The sequence below is a fragment of the Emydura macquarii genome, unplaced genomic scaffold, assembly GCF_026122565.2.
Source record: "Emydura macquarii macquarii isolate MOO-44397 ecotype Brisbane River unplaced genomic scaffold, CSIRO-AGI_Emac_v2 contig_1551, whole genome shotgun sequence".
In the NCBI taxonomy this organism is placed as follows: domain Eukaryota; kingdom Metazoa; phylum Chordata; order Testudines; family Chelidae; genus Emydura; species Emydura macquarii.
Genome location: NW_027131688.1, coordinates 24,418,096 through 24,441,570, shown reverse-complemented (window position 1 = coordinate 24,441,570; position 23,475 = coordinate 24,418,096).

Here is a 23,475-nt window from a genome sequence, read left to right as displayed (position 1 = left end):
AGCTATAGTTCAAGGTCTGCTGGTGTTTACATTACATATCACCACCTATTTTGAGGTTTATTTAACTCAGCCATAAAAAATTTGCTCCAGGGTGAATGTTGGCACATCGCATCTCAATCCAAGAGCATAGCTTGTTTTTTATGCTAACTTTGAAAAAAAGAAAAGGAAAAAGGTTTGGCCACTTTATGAGAGTTAGTGAAGCTCAAAACAGTGAGAAGATGGTTTTATTCAAACTAGTATATCCAGCCCTAATCATGCTAAGGACTGACCCAGTTCTTAACTCAACCTAAAGCACTGATTAAAAAAGAACCTGAATCAAAATATTTTTCCTTCCAGTCCCAGTGAATCCAGGAAAAAGTAGAAATGGGCAGAAATGTTAACAAGTATTTTAGCTGGTCCAAACTCAAAGGACAGCAGATTTTGTGAGAGAGCTTGAAGCCACTAGAATTTCCAAACCAAAGACCTTTGACTCAGATTTGGATAAAAAGACAAACTTTTGGCTTATTTGAATCAACCTTTCAAGAAGGGTCACAGAGCCACTCAAGTTTGGGTTGGCCACCCCTCTGTCATGACAGAAGGGCAACAGTGCCAAACCTGAGAGGTGCTGTGTCAGATCACAATGGCTGCATTGGGAAGCCAGGCTCAGTCCCGCAGGACAGGAGTTTCTGCTACGGGGTGAGTGCAGGGCAGGTTCTCTTTCCAGTCCCAGCCCTTCCTACCAGGGCCTCCCCTCCTCACCAGGCTAGGATTAGGGTTGCGTTGCCAGGGCACAGGATGCTACTGAGGATGGCCGGTGCCCCCTCAGCAGTTTAGTATACTTTCAATCATACGGCTACATTGGCTCTTACCTTCAAGTATTTTAAAGTCCACCACTCACTATTATGCATGGTAGCCCCAACCCAAATTGTTAGGTGGCGCATTGTAATGGCCTTAGTTGCATGTGTGTTGTAAGTAAACACGCAATTGAAAAGTCATTGTTTGTGCTTTGCTGCATGTGCCGTTCCATGTTCCATATTCACTATACTGGAAGCATCTCTCCCCAGGGATCCTTCATGGAAAAGCTACTCCATTCAACCAACAGCTGTGTGCCTTGCGAAGAAGTGGGATCAAGATACAATTATTTTTTTACTCTGATTTTATTTGCTCATGTTTCTGAGTGACCAGTGCCTCAGCTGCCCTAAATTCACAATCACCATTAACTGTCCGCTTCTTCCAGCATCCCCTCTTCTGCAGCATCCCTTGTGGATGGGCTGAGACAGGGCTCAGTTGTTATGAATATAAAAAGGATTCTCTACTGAAGCTGCTGGAGATGGAAAACATGCTCAAGTCCCTCTGAGCCTTTAGATCACTGACTAAACACGTCCTGTGCTATTACTAACTTATAGTCCCCAATAATGAGCTTGGCACTTCACAAAAGGAAAATATGGTCCCTGTCCCAAAGTGGTTACAATCTTATTTATCAAATCTGCATTATCTAGCAGCAACATACAAGTCTCTCTCAGTCCTGGTTTACACTAAGCAATCCTGGAATGGAGTGACTACACTATATCTTCATGATGCAAAAAAGGACTTTTTTCAATGGGAAGATTGCATGGCATTAACCCAGGAAAACCTGATTTTACTAAGGAATCAGGGGGGAACATCTAAAATGTTCACAATATCAGGGTTTCATACTAGTGAATTTTGGCTTCAGTCATAATTTTGGATATGGAACCAGGGAGGAATTTCAGGTAACATAGGAATTTGGATATTTAGGGGTTTGGAAAATTTGACTTTTTTTTTTTTTAACCCAATAATCTCATTTTTGTCAGCTTCATAATATCCCATTTCTACAGTATGTGCAAACTAGGACCCACGTAAAACATATGGGAAGGACTCTCAGGTGTCAGTGAAGTCAAGACAGTGGACTTTGTTCACCAGTATGCTCAGCTAACTTCACTTGAGGTTTAAGATTTGCTACCGCTAAGAGATCTACTGAAAAAGTTAAGATCTCTTTTCCCCACAAACACATCATGCTACTCTTAACAAGATGCAGAACCCTCATTCTCCCACCTACAACCTTTGTACAGGAAGTTCAAAATTCCCCTTTAGAAAGGCCGTGTGTTGATATGCATCCCCACAATGCCTCTTGTATTGTTTTGAAATCTTTGATCCTTCTTTGTCTGAAGGCTGCCCCACTTCCTCATTCAGTCTTTCTGAAGGAGTGATTAGTAGACTTTTTGTCTCCAAAATCACAGGAAATATCTTCAGAGAACTAGGAATATACTAGAGATATATTTATTTCTAGTGAGTCCAGCAAATGTTCCTTCAGGCTGCTTGCTGCCACTAGAAAGCCTATTAATCTAATTCTGGGCTGGATGCAAGGGGAAGTTAGCAATGGGGTTGGAGGGCTTTCAGTAAAATGTAAAGGCAAGGAAGGGTTTAGCGGTTTGAAAGGAGAGGAAGAGTTGGTTACATATAGATGAAGCAGCACAAGTGATAGAGTTATCCTGAGCTGTGGAAAGCTGACAGGTAGACAGAATGGGAAGACCCATCATGGAGAGGATATGTGAATTGAAAGGGGAATAATAGGGCAGTTTGAATTGGCTTCAGTGGCATAAGAAGCCAGTGGTGAGGAGGTATTAGAGATATGGGGTGTTTCCATTGAAGTCACTGAACATTTTGACATTGATTTCAATGGACCCAGAATTTCACTCAAGCTCTCACTTCTAGGAGCGAGAGTTCTGCAGTTATTCATTTTTTTCCCCGTTTACAAATGATGAAAACAAAGCTTTTTAGTATGTATGTTTATAGTTCTCAGCATCAGGAAACAACAAAAAGATCCTTGAGATGTTGTCAGCTTTGCAATGTAAATGCTACAGGCTCCCTTGTATTTTTCCTACCTAATAACTTTGGATAACTTCCTGTTTACTGTCAGTGCATCTAATGCACATGTCAGACCGGTGCAACACTGACACGATATAGCCATTAGACACACATTGATAGCAAAGAGGAAGTTATTTGATTCTGACAGGACAAGAAAATTACCCACAACTAGTAAAATATAAGGGTGTCATGTGACTGCCCTGCTTCTAAACCATGTATCACGTGTTGATAACATGAGAATTAAGAAAGCTTGAAAGATGCTGGGACTGCAGTTCTTGTCCCCGTGCCCATAAGCTTTCTGCATTAACATGCACACCTGGTTCAATCCCATCTACATCCAAGTGTGCTGCTGAGTTTTGTTTCACTGTTACTGTGCATTATATTCCACAATATTTAGCCTGATTGCTACACCCCAACATCATGTGGTTTTCCTTGCAGGATTAAGTGAGTGCATGCTACACACATTTAATGTTTTAATGTCTTTTCAGGACCAAAAGATATGTTTTCCCCCCATCTTTCTGTTGTTGCCACCCACTGTGCCATAAATATCCACACAGCTGAAGTCAGAATTACTATCTTGCTACAGGGCAAAAAGAGAGTACACAAAACAGAAAAGCAGAACAATTTACTGTACACGTCACTAATTCACCACTCTTCCCCCAAACTACAAGCATGCAGTGGATTAAGAATGGGATCCATATTAAATGCTGCTGCTGATGTTTTTCAGTACAGCATAGAAGTATCAAAGCACATCAGATCTTTGAAACTAAGGAAGAGCAAAAGATGTAATTTGGCAGTGAAACGATACAGTTTAACTTGGGCTTTAGCAAACTGGGTTCTGTGAATCTATTTGTTCATTTGTAAACTAACCCTTGCATTTGGTGCAGTATATCTGAAGTATTGAAAGGTAAGGAATCAGTCAAAGTCCTATACATGTGTTCTTGCCTTTACTAAGATTTGCATAAATGCCGACTGTGCTACCTGAAAGCATTCTTGTTCTGATTTATGGGTGTGTTTGTATCGCTCATATCATAAATCTTCTCCTCTAGGACACTTCTGTTCTGGTATTTATTGACCAAAGACAATTTGCTATAAGAATGTTTTGAGATCTTGCCAGATATGCACTAGGGGATATTTGAGAAAACATACAGTACTCAGATGAATGAATATAGGCAAGTGCATGATCTCACTACTCGGCCAAACATTTTACCATAATATTTTAGTTCCCTCTTTTATTAACAGAAATCTATATCTTTATATGCATCTATTTACCATAGTCAATTCATTTAGGTCAAATCAAAATAAGTGCTATAAGAAGATAATTCAGGCTTGCAATCTAAGACTGGCCGTTGTGGTTTAGTGGACCAATGCTCAGGTACAAGTCCTGTGTTTGTAAATTCTCACGTCCTCACACCCCAGCCTCTTAATGTCACGACAGGATGCCAAAAAGATATCCTGTAAAGGTCCACATTTCTAAATTTCATTCACACCCCGTTCTGCTTCTAGGAGGATGTTTATTATTTATTACTATTATTACCAAAGCATATCAAGGCTCCGATCGAGATTGGAGAGCCATGTCTCTAGGTGCTGTACATACACTTAGTAAGCCATTCTAGGTTACAAATAACCAAGACAGACCAGGTTGGGAGAAAGAAACTATTATCTTTATTTTATAGGTGGGGAACTAAGGCACAAAGATTAAATGTCTTACCGCAGGCCCCACAGTCAGTGGAGGAACCAGGAATTGAAACTCCATTCTCCCAAATCAAAGCAAACCCCGCCCCCGCCCACCGTTATGAAATGGTCTATATAATTTCAGACTGACAAAGAGAATGGAACAAGGGTGGAAGAGATAGAAACTGTTCATCACCCAGAGCGATCACAGTTAACAACTCTGCCATTACCAGTGGATATATGTAATTAACAAACCATTCAGTAGACAACCCTGAATGAAAAGCACAAATAAAGCTGGAGAATTCCTGGTGTAACAATTTAGTTATCTTTCCAGAGCAAAACAATGTGGCTGTGTGTAACCTTTTAACTTTTTTTCCCCTCCTTTCTTCCTCTCACTCTTATAATGGATAATTATTTATTTTGTAACTTAATTAGCTAATTAGGCATGTGTTGTGGTGCTTTGAAGAAGGAAGTCACTTTATTTAGTTGCTGGTAGCATATGGGTTTTGTTCAGCTTTTGTGATGTGGGTTTGTTATATAATAACTTTTACTTATAGTGGTCTGAGGTTGTATAATATATTTAACTGATGCTAATTGATATTTTTTTTAGCAGGGGTAGAAAATCAAGCTGCTTTCCTCTAGAGTGATTTTGTATAAACTTTCCTGAGAATGTATTTAAAGGGTACCTAGTAAGGAAGAATATCAAAGGCCTGTACAATACTTCAAAAATGTGGGTGCTATTTTTCATGGCAGACACTAAGGGTATGTCTACATTATGACAAAAACCCCCTGAACCAAGTCTCAGAGGCAGGATCAGTGGGCTCAGGCTGCCGGGCTAAAAATGGTAGTATAGACAGTTAGTCTTGGGCTGGAGCCCAGGCTCTAACACCCCATGAGGGGGAGACTCTGAAGGTCCAGACTCCAACCTACACCTGGCCGTCTATCCTGCAATTGTGTAGCCGTGTAGCTGGAGCCCTGTGAGCCCAAGTCAATTAACCCAGGCCTCTTGCAGCTGTGCCATGGGTCTTTTCTTGCAGTGTCCACATACCCTGGCTGTCTTTACAAAAGCATGAGGACTTTATCCTCCGCCCCCACCCATTAACTCAGCAGTATGTAAATCCAGTTTGGGCCTTTCAGGCACAACCCATCATTGGAGATAGGTGCAGATAGGCCATTGTAGTGGGATCCCCAGAGGAATTCTGGCAGCTAATTCCTGGGATTTCACACTACAGCACAAACTCCACCATGCTTTAAATGCGTGCAGTGTGGGGTCCACGCTGAACCAGGCCAGATCCAATGGCTGGTGTGTGTGTGTGTGTGGGCGGGAGGGGAGGGTTTGAGGTGTGTTGGCTACCCACCCCCTCTGGGTTGCCTAATGACACCGGCAACTATAGCATGGATCGGGGATTCTGCTCTCCACTCACACTATAGTTGGTCTTGTGTAGAGGTGCATGGGGAGGTGCCTCCTCCCTCTCCTAAACACTCAGACGGAGCCTTAGATGCTGCACCGCTTTTAGCTGAACCCGTTCATAGGTCGAACTGCACATGTCCAGATGAGTACAATAATATTTGTCCCTTCTTTAGGTGCAAAGTTGAAGCTGAAATCTGGATTTATACACATTAATACTCTATATATTAATACACTCAAAAACACACATTCCAAGCTACCCATTCATGTGTTCACTAGAATCTCTGCTTCATATCTGAAGAATACAGAAGAAAAAAAAGTTTGGCCTTTGAATATCTCTTAGGAACCTTAACATTTACAGCAGCTCCTACATAGTCAGCTGAAAAGTTGCTCTACGCTTTTCAGCTTCCTGACAGTTTTAAGATTTAAAGGTATTTTTCTGCCTCCTTTTTCCACCCTCCCATTCATATATTCTTCATGGTGATGCCCATGCAAAAACACTCACTAATAAACCTCTTTCCCTAAGGGATTAAGGAAGGAAATTCAACAAGTCACTGCTTCTCCCCTTTCATTTTTTGTTTAGTTTGGATGGTCTCCAAAATGGGCTGGAATGCACATGGAAGATGTTTGGCAGGTTGACATTTGTCTGCAAAACTAGGCAACGTGTCGGCTACATGGAAAAAGCTGGACTGGGTTTACATAAAGTGGAGGCAACGATACCAGAGCCACTTCAACAGTCTCGCGTGAAAATCATATTCTGTCCACTCCATTCTTCCCTGCCTTCTGCAAAGGGCCGTAGCACAAAGCCAATGCATCACTTAAGTCCCCTAGGGCTTAAGAAATGCAAAACCCTTGTGCTTGTCTCCACTGCACAGTACTGGATTTCACCCTAAATAAGAGTCTTGGGCTGTATAACAGATGTTATTACCAAGATTATAGCCACCTATTGTAATGAGAGCAGAACACTGGCAGTTAGTTAGGTAGATTACAGTTCCTGCAGTGCATAATTGAGACCATGTCAGAGGCAGAGCAATTGTCTTCTATTCTGCATATCTGTGAAGAATCCACACAAGTGAGGAGGAATTCTCTACTTGGGAAGAGATCAGGGCTGACCATCCTCTCATCCTTGGAAGGAAAACTCTGAGCGCACTGTACTGGCAACCTAAATACTGACCTGATGGGTGATTAAGAAGTACCATAGATATATAGTATATATAGTATCTGGGTTGATGTGGTGATAGCCATGTTTTTATTATACACAAGCATAATCATCTGATGTCTTTTGATTAGAATAGACTTTTTTTTTTTTTTAGAAAAGAGAAGGTTAACATTTATTATTATTATTACCTCCATTTCTAAAGCAGGCATTTACATCTCCACTGTAATAAGACGTTACTCGCAGATGGAGGATGTCCTTGTGTTAACAAGGTCAACACCATTATTTTGTATGGTTTGCATTAATGCTTGTTGGTTTGCATGCAGTGCAAGGTACGCTGCATATTTTAACTTCAAAACAATGGTGTGTCACTGTGTCAAAGAAAAGCAGAGAGACTAGGAGAGCATGAGGGTGCCTGAATGTTAATATTACCACTATAAAACCACAGTTTTCATAGCAAACTAGTGATAATAGGCGCAAACAGTCTCCATAACATGAACCAGCACAAGGTCACTTTGAGTCTATTTTTTAACTTCCTTCAGAGGGCATCTGCTCCATAAATAAATCTCTTTGCATAGTGCATTAAATTAAAATGTAGTCCTGCGTACTGAATGCAGGAAATATGGTTTTCAATTAAAAACCTCTTCACACAGTGCAAAGATGCCAGAGATGCTGAGTGCTGGGATAGCCAAACAATTTGTGAGATCAATTTGTGAGACCAAACAATTTGTGAGATCATCCCACCAATTGTATATTATCCCCTTGATGCACAGACTGAACTCCCGTTAGCTGCAGTGCAAGACTGCTACTGGAGAGAATTGACAAACTGAGATGCTTCCCACTGAAATTAAGGTGCTGTTAAGAATGCGGGGTTAACAAAAATACAGTCTACACAAAGAAAGTGAATCAGATGTTTACATTATATAATTGCCTTTGCTTGCTTTGACAAGGAGAATTAGCTCTGTAAAGTGCCAGTTCTAAAATGCATACTTGCATACACTTGAAAAGCGTAAGATCCCTGCACACCTAAGGCTAGATTGATATTTTTAAAAATCACATCTGCAATTGAGCTGAATATTTTTCCCCCTTACAGTTGCTGTCAGGTGCCTGTGAGTAGAGGCGTTAACTCTGTAATTTGCACCAAAAAAAAAAAAAAAAAAAAAGCATCAGATGAAAGCAAATATGTTTTAGCATGTGAACAGGGTACATCCAGAAAGAGGTTTTTTGGAGGAAATTTTTTAGGGAACCAGGGAGACAGCTCTCCCTCCCTTCCACCTCCCCAAATTTGTCCAGTCAGTATCACAGTTCATAGATCACAGAAAGGACCACTGCGTTCATCTAGTCTGACCTCCTGCATCATACAGGCCATAAGACTTCCATGAATTAATTCCTGCTTCAAGTCCAAGAGCTGCGGGTTGAACTGCAGCATCTCTTTTAGTGGTAAAAATCCAATCTTGATTTAAAGATGTCTAGTGATGGAGAATCCACCGCAGCCATTTGTAAGTTGTTCCAGTGATTGATTACTGTTAAAATTTTGCACCCTATTTCGCGTCGGAATTTGTCTGGTTTCAGCTTCCAGCCACTGGATCTTGTTATACCTTTGCTCATAGCTGTAAATCTGACAATACAGGACTCTTTGATGTAGCAGACAAAGCTGGATAGTATTGTGGTATTTAGGTAACTCTGAACACAATCTTTTTGGTGGTAAAACCTGGATTAGAGACCAAAACACAAGAGCAGGCATCTGCACTTTAGAACACCCTGCCTTTGTTCAAATCATTTACAACAATTAACTTGGGACCTAAGAACAAACAGAAAATAACAGAAGCAAGGAGACTTAGTTTAACTCTATGAGCCAGATTCTGAGCTAGTGTAAAGTCAAGTAGCTAATTTAAAGTTAATAGAACTATGCTGATTCACACCAGATAATGATCTTGGCTCACATCTGATTACCTCTTTATTGGTCAGACTCATTATCCCCTACCAGGGCTGGATTTACACCTTATGCACCCCTGGGTACAGCATCTTCAGCGCCCCCCTTGCCCACCTTTGTAGTTTCCATGTGGGGGAGGGGCCAGGCAGCTCCATAAAGGAGGGGGTGAAGGAGAGAGTGGCTGTGGTGACTAGCTGGACCAGCTCTGGGTGGGGAGAATATGCTCACCTCTTGGACTCCGGCTTCAGGAGGTGGGGCTTCAGGGGGAAGAAGAGGAGCAGGAGACAGGGCCAGAGTTCCAGTGCTCTGCATGGCCCACAAATTGGCCTGGCCCCTGGGCACTGGCCACATTGGGCCATGCGGTAATCCTGTTTAGGCACCACTAGAATGCCAGCTCCCCTAGGCACAAGCCTACTGTACCTAATTGGAAATCCAGCCCCGTCCCTTATCCATTTCTCTTCTCCTCCTGGGTAGCCATTTTACAAACATCTTTAAGAAGTGTCAACAGGCTGGTGGGAAAAAAAAACAAACTTTGAAACTTTCATTAAAATTTTCCCCATTTTTCAACCTGTTCTCCTTGCAGAGACACATTCACTCTTCAGGAAATGCTAGTCCTGAAATGTGTAAAGTTCCAGTCTCATCTCGGCTACTGATCAGATGCATACAGACTAGGGCCGGCCCTAGACCAAATGGCACTCCAGGCGAGGAACGTCTCTGGAGCCCCCCTCACCTCTCCACTTGTTAAACTTTTAAATAACTTCAAACATTGTATTTTCCCCTTTGATGCTAACAACAAAATCAACACTCCAAGCCTGCCCCCATCCCATGCCCAGCACCCCAGGTGACGCCTCGGTTGCCTGCCCCTAAATTTGGCCCTGATACAGACACCATAATTGTCAGCAAGGATTGAACCTGACAATATCAGAAAAGAAAAGGTTTTTGTCATTTAAGCTAATGGGATAACTCGGTTTCCTGACAGAAGAGTCAAAGACTAGACTAGACTGTTGTTGTTTTTTCTCAAAAATTGGTGGGGGTTGGTCAAAAATCAAATTTTCAATGAAAATTTTCATCGAAAAGTCAATATTGAGACTTTTGAAAAAAAACCTAATTCTAGCTGTCAGTAATAATAGGTTCTTATCCTTACAGGATCCAGCCACCAGGGGAGACATGATCACACTAAGCCAATGCATACATTAAGTCAATGTATGGTAAGACCATCCACTGTCAGATGGAGACAACTTCTGCAACTATTAAGGTTTTCAATGATAGCTCTTTCCCTTGGTAAGGAACAAGCTATGTGGGTAGATTTGCTATTGACTTCAATGAGGGCAAGGTCCTTTTCCAAAAATCTTCCTTTCTTTGCTGAAGGTAAGTTTTGCGTTTTCTTCCTCCTTTTTGTCTTTTATCTCCCCAGCCTTTCCAAGCACCTCTCATCTGTCTTTTCATGTGTCTCCATTTCTCTGCTTCCTCCCCCTCATCTTTCTTCCTCTGTTTCTCTCCCTCACTATACCTGCACCCCTATAATTTTTCACCCTGTTCTGGCTCTCAGCCTCTCTCTACCCCCTCTCCTGAATCTTCCCACTTGCCCCATCTTTTCTCTCTTCTAAGTTACCCTATTTGGTAAAATACTCCTTTCCTTCCCGCATATCTTCCTCTCTGCTATCACTTTCCCTCCGTTGGTCCCTCTGTCACATCACCTCTCCTCTGTCTTTCCCACTCGATTTTCCCACCCGATTTTCCACAACCCACTCGATTGCTCACCTTGTCCCATCAGTTCACAGACCTCTCAAGTGGGGTGGGTTTCCAGGACTCAGAGCCACATTTCCCTCTCCTAGAAACTCTTGAATATTCTAGGCTGACCAATCTACTCCTTCAGCCAGTTGCCAAGTGAGCAGTAGAACATGTAAGGTCCACTAGCCCTTTCTGTCTGTTCTATGCCTTTCTTCTTCAGGTCACTTCTCTTTCCCCACTCCACACACTGATGATACTACCTCTAATCTTTCTTGATTCTGACAGCATAGATCATATAATAAATCCATCCTGGTATAATATTGCATTTTAAATCCTTTATCTTTTCCCCCATCCCTGCCTTCTTTTTGAGACACATAAACCACATGTGCACTACTCAGATATGGCCCTAGTAAAGAGAACAAGTTAAAGAACTACCAAAGAGAAACTCATTGTATGTAATAAATATATTTGGGCCTGATCCAGTGGTGCTGAGCTCTCGTTGACTAGACAAGACCTTTTGGAAGGTACTCAGCACCATGCAGGAATGGGCCTTCACTGAACAGAACATAAGAATCATGCACAAACTCAGCCCTTTTTGTCTTCTATATGGATTTGTATTCTAAACTAGACAAGCCTTTTCAACATACCAAAGCTGAGGGGAGGAAAAAAAGTAAAATGTTTTAAAAAATCATTATTTCACAATCAGGGCTACATTTCAGAGTGATGCAATGTCTTGATTTCTAGGGCATCCTACAACTTCCGACACAAACAGTGAACATTGAAAACAATGAGTGGGAGAAGTGTACACACAACCTAAGGTATTTTCTTCACAGGTTTTGTGTGTGCACTTTTCCCCCCATGATGTCTTGTGAAAGCTCTTGCAGAGTTGCCACAACCTGAATATTAGCTATAGCTTTGTTTGTAATATATTTCTTAAGAAAGGGAAGTTCACAAAACATTAGAAATTATTTTAAATAAATGAGGACATTGGCTGGGCCAAATATTAGACACCACAGGCCCAAATATTGAACTATGACACCTGTGAAACCCATTTACATGTGGAATTGCACTGATGTAAATAAGATGAGAATTGAGCAATACAGGATTTGTTTGTGTACAACGTCTAATTTTTGGTATGTACTGTTTGCCTAGTACCTTGTAACTGTAGCAAGTTACACTTGTGCCACTTATTAAATTATGGTCAACACTATTTCCAACACACATACTGAAAGTTGGCAATTAAATAAGTAGCCTGATTTCCAGAATCACTGCATTCCTATATCTCCCATTGCCTATTTTTTGTACATATAAAAATTAAAACTCATTGAATTTCATTGAAATACAGAGATGACTTAACCATCGGAACCCTCTATATCATAACATTCATCAGTGGTCCATGTCTTCTAAATAAGGTGTAGTAGCTTTCATCTATTAACAATTCAGCAACCACAGAGTGGTCAAGAGTAAGGATGGGGAGGTCAGAGCAGTGTTGCAGAATAATGAGGCCCATTGAGTCACCAAGAAACTCAATAGACTACAAGAAGCTTCACAGGAGGCTTTCAGTGGGGTCAGGCCAACAGCAAATGAGAGACCCAAAGAATTACCATAGCAAGGGGGAGGAGAGGGGAAAGGAAGGAAGGAGGAAGAGATCCCAGAAATGGGACACAGTCCCAAGGCATTTTAGCAGAAACAAGAGTTCACGTATACAGTAGATGGCATAAGATGTGGAGCAGAGCAAAACAGGTTGAGACAATGAGATATGAGACTTGAAGGTATTAGAGTGAATAGAAAGTAGGGGGCATGAAGGGAGGGTTAAGATCACTACATAGCCTAAAAGCAAAGTAAAAGAAAAACTGAAAGCAAAAGAAAAAACCCTGAAACAAGACAAGCTTGACCAACTATTCACACAAATAATTCACAATAAAGTGAAGGCACAAAAATCAAATGTCATAAAGCCCACCCCAGTCATGTCAGCTCTGGGGACCGGACTTCTGGATCTAATAGCATTATTTTCTACTGGTCCAACTAAAGAATTAGATTCATTAGCTTAGTGGCAGTAGTGGATACATAAACCTTTATTATGTGGGCTAATCACTGATTAGGACAAAAGAATGTGGATTACACACACTCTGTGGCCAAAGGAGCTTCAGAGGTTCACAGCTTTTCAAATACCTGCAGAAAACCAAACTAGGGATGTTGTAACATCCAACACAATTATAAATCCTGAAAAATATTAACAGAAGCTCACCCTCAAGGGATGGAAAACGAAAGAATTATTATAGTAAATCAGACTTGAAATAAGAACAAAATCAATATGGAAAGTAAAGACTGGAAAGATAGATTTTAAAAGTAATTAGTCACTCCATGTGGATAGGTGAATGTCAAGATTTTCATTGTATAGGTGAGTTTTATACTACTTAATGCTAAGGCATTTTACTATTGGGAGCTCAATCCTGCCCACTTTACTTATGCAAGTCAATGGTACTACTCACATCAGTGAGGCATGAAGGGTTTGGCCTCAAAAGTCAACAAAGAGACTGAAATGATTGGACTGTACTTGAGAGACAAGGTGGGTGAGGTAATATCTTTTATTGGACTGACTTCTATTGGTGATAGAGACCAAGTTGGTCCAGTAAAAGATATTATTTCACCTACGTTGTCTTTCTAATATCCTGGGAATGACACAGCTACAACTACACTGGTCTATACTTGACTTTTGTTAGTCTTCTCTAGACTAAGACATGCTTCTGAACTCATGGTGACAATAGGCGTGTCATGATAAAATGGGGTCTCCTGAGCATGCCACTTTGGGAAATAACACATGGGAGGATGGGCCTACAAATTTACTCTAATTGTGAGCTCAACTGTGAAAAGTGAGTAGAAGGTCATAAGATGTCACAATAACCTGTTACAAAACATGTTGATGGGAAAAGGTGCAAAAGTGAGACAAAGACTGAATTCGTCCAAACGAAAAGGCCAATTGACATAAAACAAGGACTGTGTAAAGGTCATACTTGGTAAAAAAGAAAAGTGTGGAAACAAAAATCAGTGAACAAAATATGGTGTTTCAGAAACTGGGCATAACTGGTGGACACAATAATGAGTGGATGGGCTATTTATCACCATCCTGATGTCCTCAAAAGGAGACTTTAGAGGCGAAAGCTGGCTACCATGATACTAGTTGACTGAAAGAAACAGCTGTCTGCCAACTAGTGCTGCAACAAATTGTGTCACTGCTTGCTAGAGACCCCAGGTCTTGAGCACTGGTCCACAGGACTCTTAGACATTAGTAAGCTCCAACCTGCCACACAGCAACCTGTTAATGTAAGAAGCTGAACACCAACTCGAGTCCTGGAACCTGATTGGTAGAATGTTGAGGGTCCTGATTGGTCCAGTTTCTATGTAAATCCAGTACAGGAACAGGTAGCTGTCCGTGCAACTGGGATCCAGCCTGCTCTGGACTATGTACCCCCTGATCCTGCAGCTGGACTTCCTGGCACCCCAACCCAGTTTGACACCAAATGTCCAACTTGTGGTTTTGATCTCTGATTTGTCTCCTGCCTCTGACCCCCTGGTATCTTGACCTGGTCTGACTCTGGTTACCAATTCGTGATTCTGCTCTCAAGTTTGCCTCCTGGTATCCTGACCCGGCTGACTCTTGGCTCCCGTCCTATGACTGTGGACACCAGCTCTGAGCCCTAGGCATAGCTTCCCATGACCTGGCCATGACAGTTTTTACAGACCACTTAAGACACAAGAGTGGGCCGAGTGCCAGATTAATGGACTTGGCTAGCCCTTTGGGAGCACCAGACACATACGAGTGGGCCACCCGCCTTCAGGTAGACAACGAAGCTCTGCTAGCATGGGTCACCCAGCTGACTTGGGAGAACCAGCCATTTCAGGAACAAGTCAACTGGCTGAAAACACCACACTTCAGACATGGCTTGCACAGCCTTGTTCCCTGATCCACTACCAGAACGGTTTGATAGCAATCACCAGAAATTTCAGGATTTTATATCCAGTGCCATCTCCTCTTCATGATGCATCCTCAGACCTATACCACTGATCATGCAAAGGTGAGCTCAGTTGTCAGCCTGCTGTCTGGGGAAGCATTACTGGGTCTTCCCATTCTTGGAATGTGAAAACCCAGTTATGGGCCCAGGCCTTGCAGCTGCTGGGAGTCTGCATATGTCTTTCCTCTGTTTACCAACCCTAGTCCAACAGCCAGACGGAAAGGGCAAACCAGATTCTCGAGCAGCATCTATGATGCTACATCAGTCATCACCAGGTCGATTGCTCCTCACTTCTCACTTACGCAGAGTTTGCCAACAACAATGCAGACCATGTGTCTATGGGTCAGAGCCCCACCCCCCTTTTTTAACCAATTATGGGCACCACCCCAAATTCTACCCCCCAATTACCTGCACCCACACCAAACCACCACTCCCCTGCCTCTGATCTGGTGCAGCAGATTTGTTGAGCCCAGGAAGAGGTGAAGAAGCAAATGAAAAAGGCAAAAGCAGACTATAAGTGGCAGCAGACCAAGGCCTCACTGATGCTGTAGGACAAAAAGTATGGCTCTCCATGGAGGACCTCTGCCAACAACAGGCCTTCTTGCAAACTGGATTTTTGGTTTCTTGGCCCTTTTAAGATCCTGTGACAGCTTAATCCAGTCACTTTTGAACTTCAACTACCCCACTCTAAAGATTCACCCTGTGTTCCATGTATCACTTTTTGAAATCCTCTTTCCCCCACAGGACCCATCCACTTCCACCAGTACAATTACTTGGCCACGAGGAATATGTAATTCATGAGATCCTGGACTCCAGACATAAATGTGGCAGGCTCTGGTAGCATGTCAACTGAGAGGGGTATGGTGCTGAAGAACACACATAGGAGCCTGCTGAAAATGTACACGCTCCCACACTTGTGCCAGTGTTCCATAAGAATCAGCCTGAAAAGCCAGGTCCCATACCACTCTGAGGGCACCTTTGGGGAAGGGGTGATGTCAGGGACTGCAGGTCTCAAACACTGGTCCAGAGAACTGTTAAGTGCTAGGAAGCTCCAAACTGCCACCCAGTGACCTGCCAACAGTTGCTAGGATGGAAGCTGAACCCTGCTAGAGGACTCCAGTCTTGGAATCTGATTGGCAGAATTCTGGGGGTCTTGACTGGTCCACTGCTTTTTTATAAATTCAGCACAGGAACAGGAAGTTGTCCGTGTGGCTGGGATCTATGCTGCTCTGGCTTGTGTGTTTCCTGCTCCCCGGCTGGACTTCTTGGCATCCCAGCCCAGCTTGACACTTGGCATCCAAGCGTGGTTCTGATCTCCAGTTTGTCTCCTGCCTCTGACCCTCCTGGAACTCTGACCTGACTTGACTCTGATCACCGATTCATGGTTCTGCTCTCAAATTTGTCTCCTGTTTCTGATCTTCCCATATCCTGACCTGGCCAACTTTTGACTCCAATCCCATGACTGTGGACCCTGACTCTGATTACTGTGGCTGCCCCCAACCAGCCAAGACATTGCCATGCCCCACCGTCTTCTGGGATCCCAGACCTTTCTCATCCTAATCCTGAGCGATGTCCTGACAAGACTAGTTCAGAAGGAGGGAGCCCCTGGGATCTGAGACTTGAACACCCTCCAAAGCCCCCACCTCTTGTCTCTTTTCCTTCCCCATCTTATTATTTTGTTTCTTTCCTCTCTCGCTTTTTGCCTTTTAATAAGAGCCTGGCTTAGTTTGCCAAGATGGCATATTTTGCAATACTGCTGTAAGCTTGTGACCAGAGAGGCAACTAAAAGCAATGCCCTAAGCAGCCCAATGCTGGTACAATTTTTCCAGATCTGGAGTGGCTCATAAAAAGACTGTGTGCTGGGTCTGTGTTTTTCTAGCAATGAGGTTGCAAGTGAAAATCAGCACCAGAGATGGAAGCTGCATTTTCTATCTTTGCTCTTCCCTTTTGTGTGTGTTTGTCCTTTTTCATCTTCTTAGGAAATGGGATCAGACTTTAACAACGACAGCTCCAGCCCATCTCAACTAACTTCTCTTTTTCCCAAAAGGACAGTTATTACCTTTTTTGATATCATCTAAAAGACTGCCAGACAAGGGTTTTTTCCTTCTAAAAACTCTCTCCATCTAAAGAGAATAAGGGGTCTTGTTAAAATGAAATTAAATACTTATTAAATACTTAACATTTGAAATGCTATAATTATTTTTTCCCTTCTTTTCTGTATCTTTAATAAAAGGTTAAAATAATTTGAATGGTATGTTTGCCTTGATAGTATGTAAGTGGAGGTCTTTGTATACCAAACCGCAAACCTTGTTTAAAACTGTTTGACGGACAGTGACTGGGTTATGTTAACACCTTTGACTTTTTGGGCCCATATATTCCACCTTAATTAATACAACAGCACCAAGCAAGAAGCAGGGAGGTGTTCTCCTCTGGAAGATATTAACAATGGTCACTGCTCTAATTCAGTGCAGTGGTAAATCAGGGAGAAAGAAACTTAACTTTTATCCAAGAGTTTTAAAAGAACTTGCTGAGGAGCTTGCTGGATCCTTTATGTTGATTTTCAATAAGTCTGGGAACACCAGGGAAGTTTCAGAAAACTGGAAGAAAACTAATGTTCTGTCAATATTTTAAAAAGAGTAAATGGGATGAACCAGGTAATTCACAGAACTGGAGGGCTGGAAGGGATCTCAAGAAGTAATCAATTCCAGCCACATGTGCTGAGGCAGGACCTAGTAATTATAGGCCTGTCAATCTGACATTGATCCTGGACAAGATAATGAAGCAGCTTATACAGGTCTTGATTAATAAAGAATTAAAAGAGGGCACTATATTTAATGCCAATCAACATAGGTTTATGGAAAAAAGATCTGTCAAACTTTTTTGATGAAATTACAAGTTTGGTTGACAAAAGTAATGTTATTGATGTAATACACTTAGACTTCTGTAAGGTGTTTGACCTGGTACCACATGACATTTTGATTAAAATATCAGAACAATATAAAATTGACATGGCACACATTCAGTGGATTAAAATCTAACTAACTGGTAGGTCTCAAACTGTAACTGTAAATGGGGAATCATCACTGAGTGAGTATGTTTCTCGTGGAGCCTGGAGGGATCTGTTTTTGGCCCTATGATATTTAACATTTTCATCAATGACTTTTTCTCACCAATAAAGTTTGCAAATGACTCAAAAAGTAGGGGGTGGGTAAATAACAAAGAGCACAGATCACTAATACAGAGAGATCCAGATCTCTTGGTAAACTAGGAATAAGCAAACAAGATGTGTTTTAGTACAGATAAATGTATACATCTAGGAACAAGAATGTAGGCCATATCTACAGAATGAGACTGTATCCTGGGAAGCAGTGACCCTGAAAAAAGATTTGGGGGTTGTGGTGGATAATCAGATGAGTTCTCAGTGCAATGCTGTGACCAAAAGGATGCAATCTTTGGATGCATAAAGAGTGGAATCGCTATTAGGACTAGAGAGGTTATTTTGACCCTGTCTACACTTACCTCCGTGATTTGGTGGCAGTCGACGGGAGTTACGCAAGCTATGCAAAAAACTTGAGTAACTCCTGTCGACTTCTGTGCTCCTCTTCTGTGCACCATCTTCACTGCACTGCGCCGATGGGAACCATGTTCCCGTTGACGCAGTGCTATGCCACTTGCAAAGGTGGTCTTAGTACGTCGATTTCTGGATCAAGTGAGTGGGTCTCCACTGACCGCTCAGTAGATCCAGAGAAATCGATCTGACGGCAAGGAATTTGCTGCCATCAATGTAGCTGTAGCCCTTGTCTCTGTGTTTGGCACTGGTGTGACTGCTGCTGGAATACTGTGCTGAGTTCTGGTGTCCACAATTCAAGAAGGGTGTTGATAAACTGGAGATCCTTATTTACAGAAGAGCCACAAGAATGATCAAAGGATTAGAAAAACTCCCTTATGGTGATAAACAAATTAAATTAAGCTCCTTGAATCTAACAAAGAGAAGTTAAAGGGTGAATCAATAAGTCTACAAGTACCTACATGGGGGGGAAAAGATTGATAGTGGGCTCTTCAATCTAGCAGAGAAAGATATAACATGATCCAATGGCTGGATGTTGAAGCTAGACAAATTCAGACTGGAAATAAGGCATATATTTTTAACAATGAAGGAATTAATCATTCTTCTTTTCATTATAAATTTACGCCACGAAACACCAATACTGAAGATACAGTTTTCCTTTGAGGATGCTGTGGGCGTTAAAACATTACATTTGAGGTTTGTACTTTTGAAAGATCTGAACTCAGTCTTATGTTAACCTGGAACTGTCACAAAGCCCTAGAAGTCATGGCAGGAATAAGGGAGATGTAATTGGACTCCCCTTTACTATAGAGTTCTATGGAAACTGCTTTTCATTACCAAACCAGGTCATGGTCTTTCACTCTTTTGCTAAGATACCAAGGTCGAACCACAATCAAAGTTTAATCATATGGTTAAAAAGAGAGAAAGTAAAATGTTGACTAACACGTATTTATAAGTATTTAATACCTTCAGATCTAACACAATAATGACAATTTCTGTTAAGCAAAGTTATGCATGCTAAATACCATTACTGATCCAGTCCATGTTCAGACAGCTGACATGTTACAATTATTTCTATATCTGAGCATATTTTAAATTTAAACTTGGAAGAATTTGGAATATTAAACACGCATAATCAAGGTTTAATGCATCAGGCATTTGTAGTGAAAGCTTTTTTTTTTTCCCTTCTCCAAACCCTCCTGTAACATTTTAAAATAAGTCTTTTACTAGGTGTATTCTGGTTGGCTACATACAACTGACGGATAAAATAATCAACATACTTTAAAGACCGTGACACATTTGATTCACAGATACATTTCATTATCTTGCCTCCACAGGTAGGTCACTTTTATACTTCACTTTTCACAAAATAATGGTGCAATAGGCATTATTAAATTTAACATTTTGTTTTACCTGGTTCATATACTAATTAGCTCTGCCTTCACAAATAGGTGCTCAGTGAGAAACAAATAGGCTAGGTCTGTTCTCTTCTGAAGAACTAATTAAAAGTTAAATTAAACATACTGTAATCAAAGAAAGAACATGCCAGGTCTCTTCAAGGATTGAATGATTTGTGGGTTTGTTTGGATTTTTTTATTTTGTGTTTTTTGTTTTGGGGTTGTTTTTTTTCATTCTAGTTTTTAATGGCTTTTGCGTTTAAAAACAGAAAATGTGATTTACTTTGCTAGCTGGAAAAAAAATGGACAGAATTCTCAACTGGTGTAAATCAGCATAGCTTCATTAAAATCAGGGAGATACATTGATTTATACCAGCTGAGTGTCTAGCTCAAGTTGCATGTACTCTAGTCAGGGAACCTTCATGGTTTTACAAATTATGCAGTCTTGTATCTAATGTCTTTCATGATTAACAGAGTTGTCTCATATTGTAAATGTTGCTGTTTTTCTTGTCTAAGATTAAGAATATTGGTTAAAGTCATCATATGGAAAAAATCCCCCAGTATCTTGATATAAAAGAGTTCACTTTATTTCCTTGATGGCTATTAAAGAATCCAACGGTGACATGGTATTCGGAAACCACACAGTCCAAATGATATTACTACTCAGAGGTGGGAAATGAACATCAAGTTACTCAAATCAACACAGTCCAGGCATAAAACTTGCATCTCACAAAATAAATTACTTGTAAAACTAAATGTCTATATGAAATATTAAAGTTTAAAACCGTTCTGTGTTACCCATTTTAAATACAGTCACCCAACTTATGCTGCTACTTCTCCAACCATATCTGAAAGTAAACAGGCGCACTGCATCAATCAGAAGAAGACTGCAGTGAGAAAAATAATCTCCCATCAAAGCAAAACACATAAATACATAAATAAGGACAGTGTTACATAAAATATCAGCGGTAGTGGACAGTATGTAAATGAGTAGTCAAAAACTTAAAGGTATTTTTCTCTTCCTCTCTCTCCAAACTGTGCTTGGTTTTATTTGGCAATTTAAGAGTCTGGTTCATTAGGCAAATAATTATGAACTTAACTTTAACCAAAATCCCAGCCATAGCTGCACCTGAGAGTTACTCCAACCTCAGATTGGAGGAACTCTTGGGAATCAGCAAATGTTTGCACAGACACGGAGGGGGAATTAAAAATCTTGTTGAATCAGGATTAACAGTCCACAGGAGAAGGAGGAGGAGAGCTCATTTCCATAAGCTCTTCATATCCCAGGCTGGTTCTCAACTCTCCGTGGCCTTCAGACATGTGTGATGCGCCACCACCCCTGCCAAGCATGTAAGCAAGCATTACGGGCAACTACAAGAACTAGATCCAGGCTAAATATGCTGGGGTGGGACACAGACAGCTTCAGTATCAGCCCCAGCCTCACACGCTTCCAAGCATGGAGGATGGCAACTAATATTGACAAGACAGATCCTTTCATTGTAGCTACACCTTCGTCAGGGTCATAAGCGACATTGTCAAGCAGACAATGTTGCTGAGAAAACATGCCACATTTATTTTCTCCTGATTAAAGCTAGGGCACATGGTGTAAACATGTGATTTTCACACTCTATTGAGCCATATATGCACTTATCATGGTCTATGCAAATCTTCTCATCAACAACACACAAACTTTGCAACTCCAAGATCTTCATTGGCGAGTGAGTTAACCACATCTAATTTTCATACCCATGGGCATAATTATTTATATACCAAAAAAAAGTTCACAGCCATAATATCTGCATGTGTTTGTGTCTTCCATGCAAAATGGATGGATAAAACTGGTTGGGTTCAAGAGCAATTAACAATTTAAGGTGGCCCTCACAGCCGTGCATCTTCAGAGGAAAGACAGACTAAGGCTGCATTACCTTTGCTGTAGAGTCCCTCTGGATTGTGAAACACTAACCCACACTCAATGAGAGGGTTCCAGAACAGCTGTAGACAATGTGTCCCTAGCAGCATAGCTACAATAGAGCTTCATTGCCAGGACACCACAGCCAGGGTAGAGATATAGGTTCTAAGCTTCCAGCGGATCCCCAAGAAGCTGGTTTTTCAGGAACAAATTTGCTGGGGAGAGGGTAAAAAACAAACAAAACAAAACAACCCATTCTCAGCTGGAGTACTTGGAGGAAACGCCTTGTTGTGAGGCTTATCAGAGCTCCATCACTTCCTTAATGCTCTTGTCTTCCAGGGTTTTTTGTATTGCCAATTTTGGTTGATCATCTCAGACATTTTGGGCCTCAATAGTGCCAACATTTACATAGGTGTTTTACTTTAAGCACCTGTGTAGTCTACTGGGTGTTCTTTTATCCTTCAAGTAAAACACCTGGGGTGAGATTCTGTGATGCACCTCTTAGAGACTTTAAACTCCCATTGTACACTCTTGATCCTGGGCCACGGCTGCTGGAACAATTTGTATAGTGGGGGTGCTGACAGCCATTGAACCAAACTGTAAACCCTGTATGTGATGGAAACCACTTCAAGTCAGTGTGTGTGGAAACTCCCTCAGCACTCCTATTTCCAGCACCTATGTCCAGAGAGCGGGGAGGCTCTCAGTGTAATTTAGATAAATAACCTTCAAGGCCTATCTCAATTACAGCAGCATCTCCAGCTTATGGATGTTTTCCACATCATCTGCATTTGGGCAATTCTGCCTGAGACAAATCTGGGGCTTTCAGGGTGTCTTTATGACAATCTAGCCCTTTTAACAGTCATAAAGAGGATGAAGCAGAGGTGAGGATCTCATCACTTGTGTTAATTGTACCTATCCCACAGGCCCATCTCCTCCAATTTCCTTCCCAAAATCCACCTCTATAAACTTGTTTATTAAGAAGGGGCCAGGTCCTTGGGCCCGGCTCCATTGCATTTGCATTGCCTCCACCATTATACAGCCCTTAATTGGCATGGTGGATGGACAGATTCACACAGTCCCTCCCAATTCTTCCATAGACAACTCATTCCCTGATCCCAGCTGCTCTTTGTTTGGTGCATCTCAGGGAGTTCCCATGGAGGCGAGCTTGATGCTGAGCAAAGAGTTTGCACCCCCTGCCCGTATACCCTATACAATCTCTGCTTCCCAGCCCCTTGCAGCAAATGCAGGAGGGGCAACTGTGTGTTTTCATACGGCGATACAAGATCCAGGTCCATCTAGCCCATCATGTCTTCCGACCGTGGCCAATGTCAGATGCTTCGGAGGGAATGAACAAAACAGGGCAGTTATTGAGTGACCCATCCCCTGTCACCCACTCTGAGCACCAATGCACGTAAGTCTATGAACCCAAATGTCATTCAGCACCTATATTATCTTCCCAGAATTAGCACAAAGGTATCAGGGTGACTGGTTCTCTTTCTATATATAAAATTGCTAGACTGATAGATGTTGTGTAATAGGTTACATGCACTTCATAGCACCAGTCTTTTAAGATATTTTTTGCAGTTATTCCTTTTGTTGTCTTTAGAAACTGTGCAGTGGCATATTACATTAGTACAAACTGGTGCTGATACTCGGAGGCCATGCCCACTGTGTCAGGATTTTAAATATTACCACAATCAGCAAGTAAGAAATAAGATATGACAAGGAGTGTGATACTGTAACGTAACAATGTACCTCGAGGGACACCTGTGAGGGAGGAGGTGAAACTGAGTGTATTCAACTGCCCAAGGTGTGATTTTT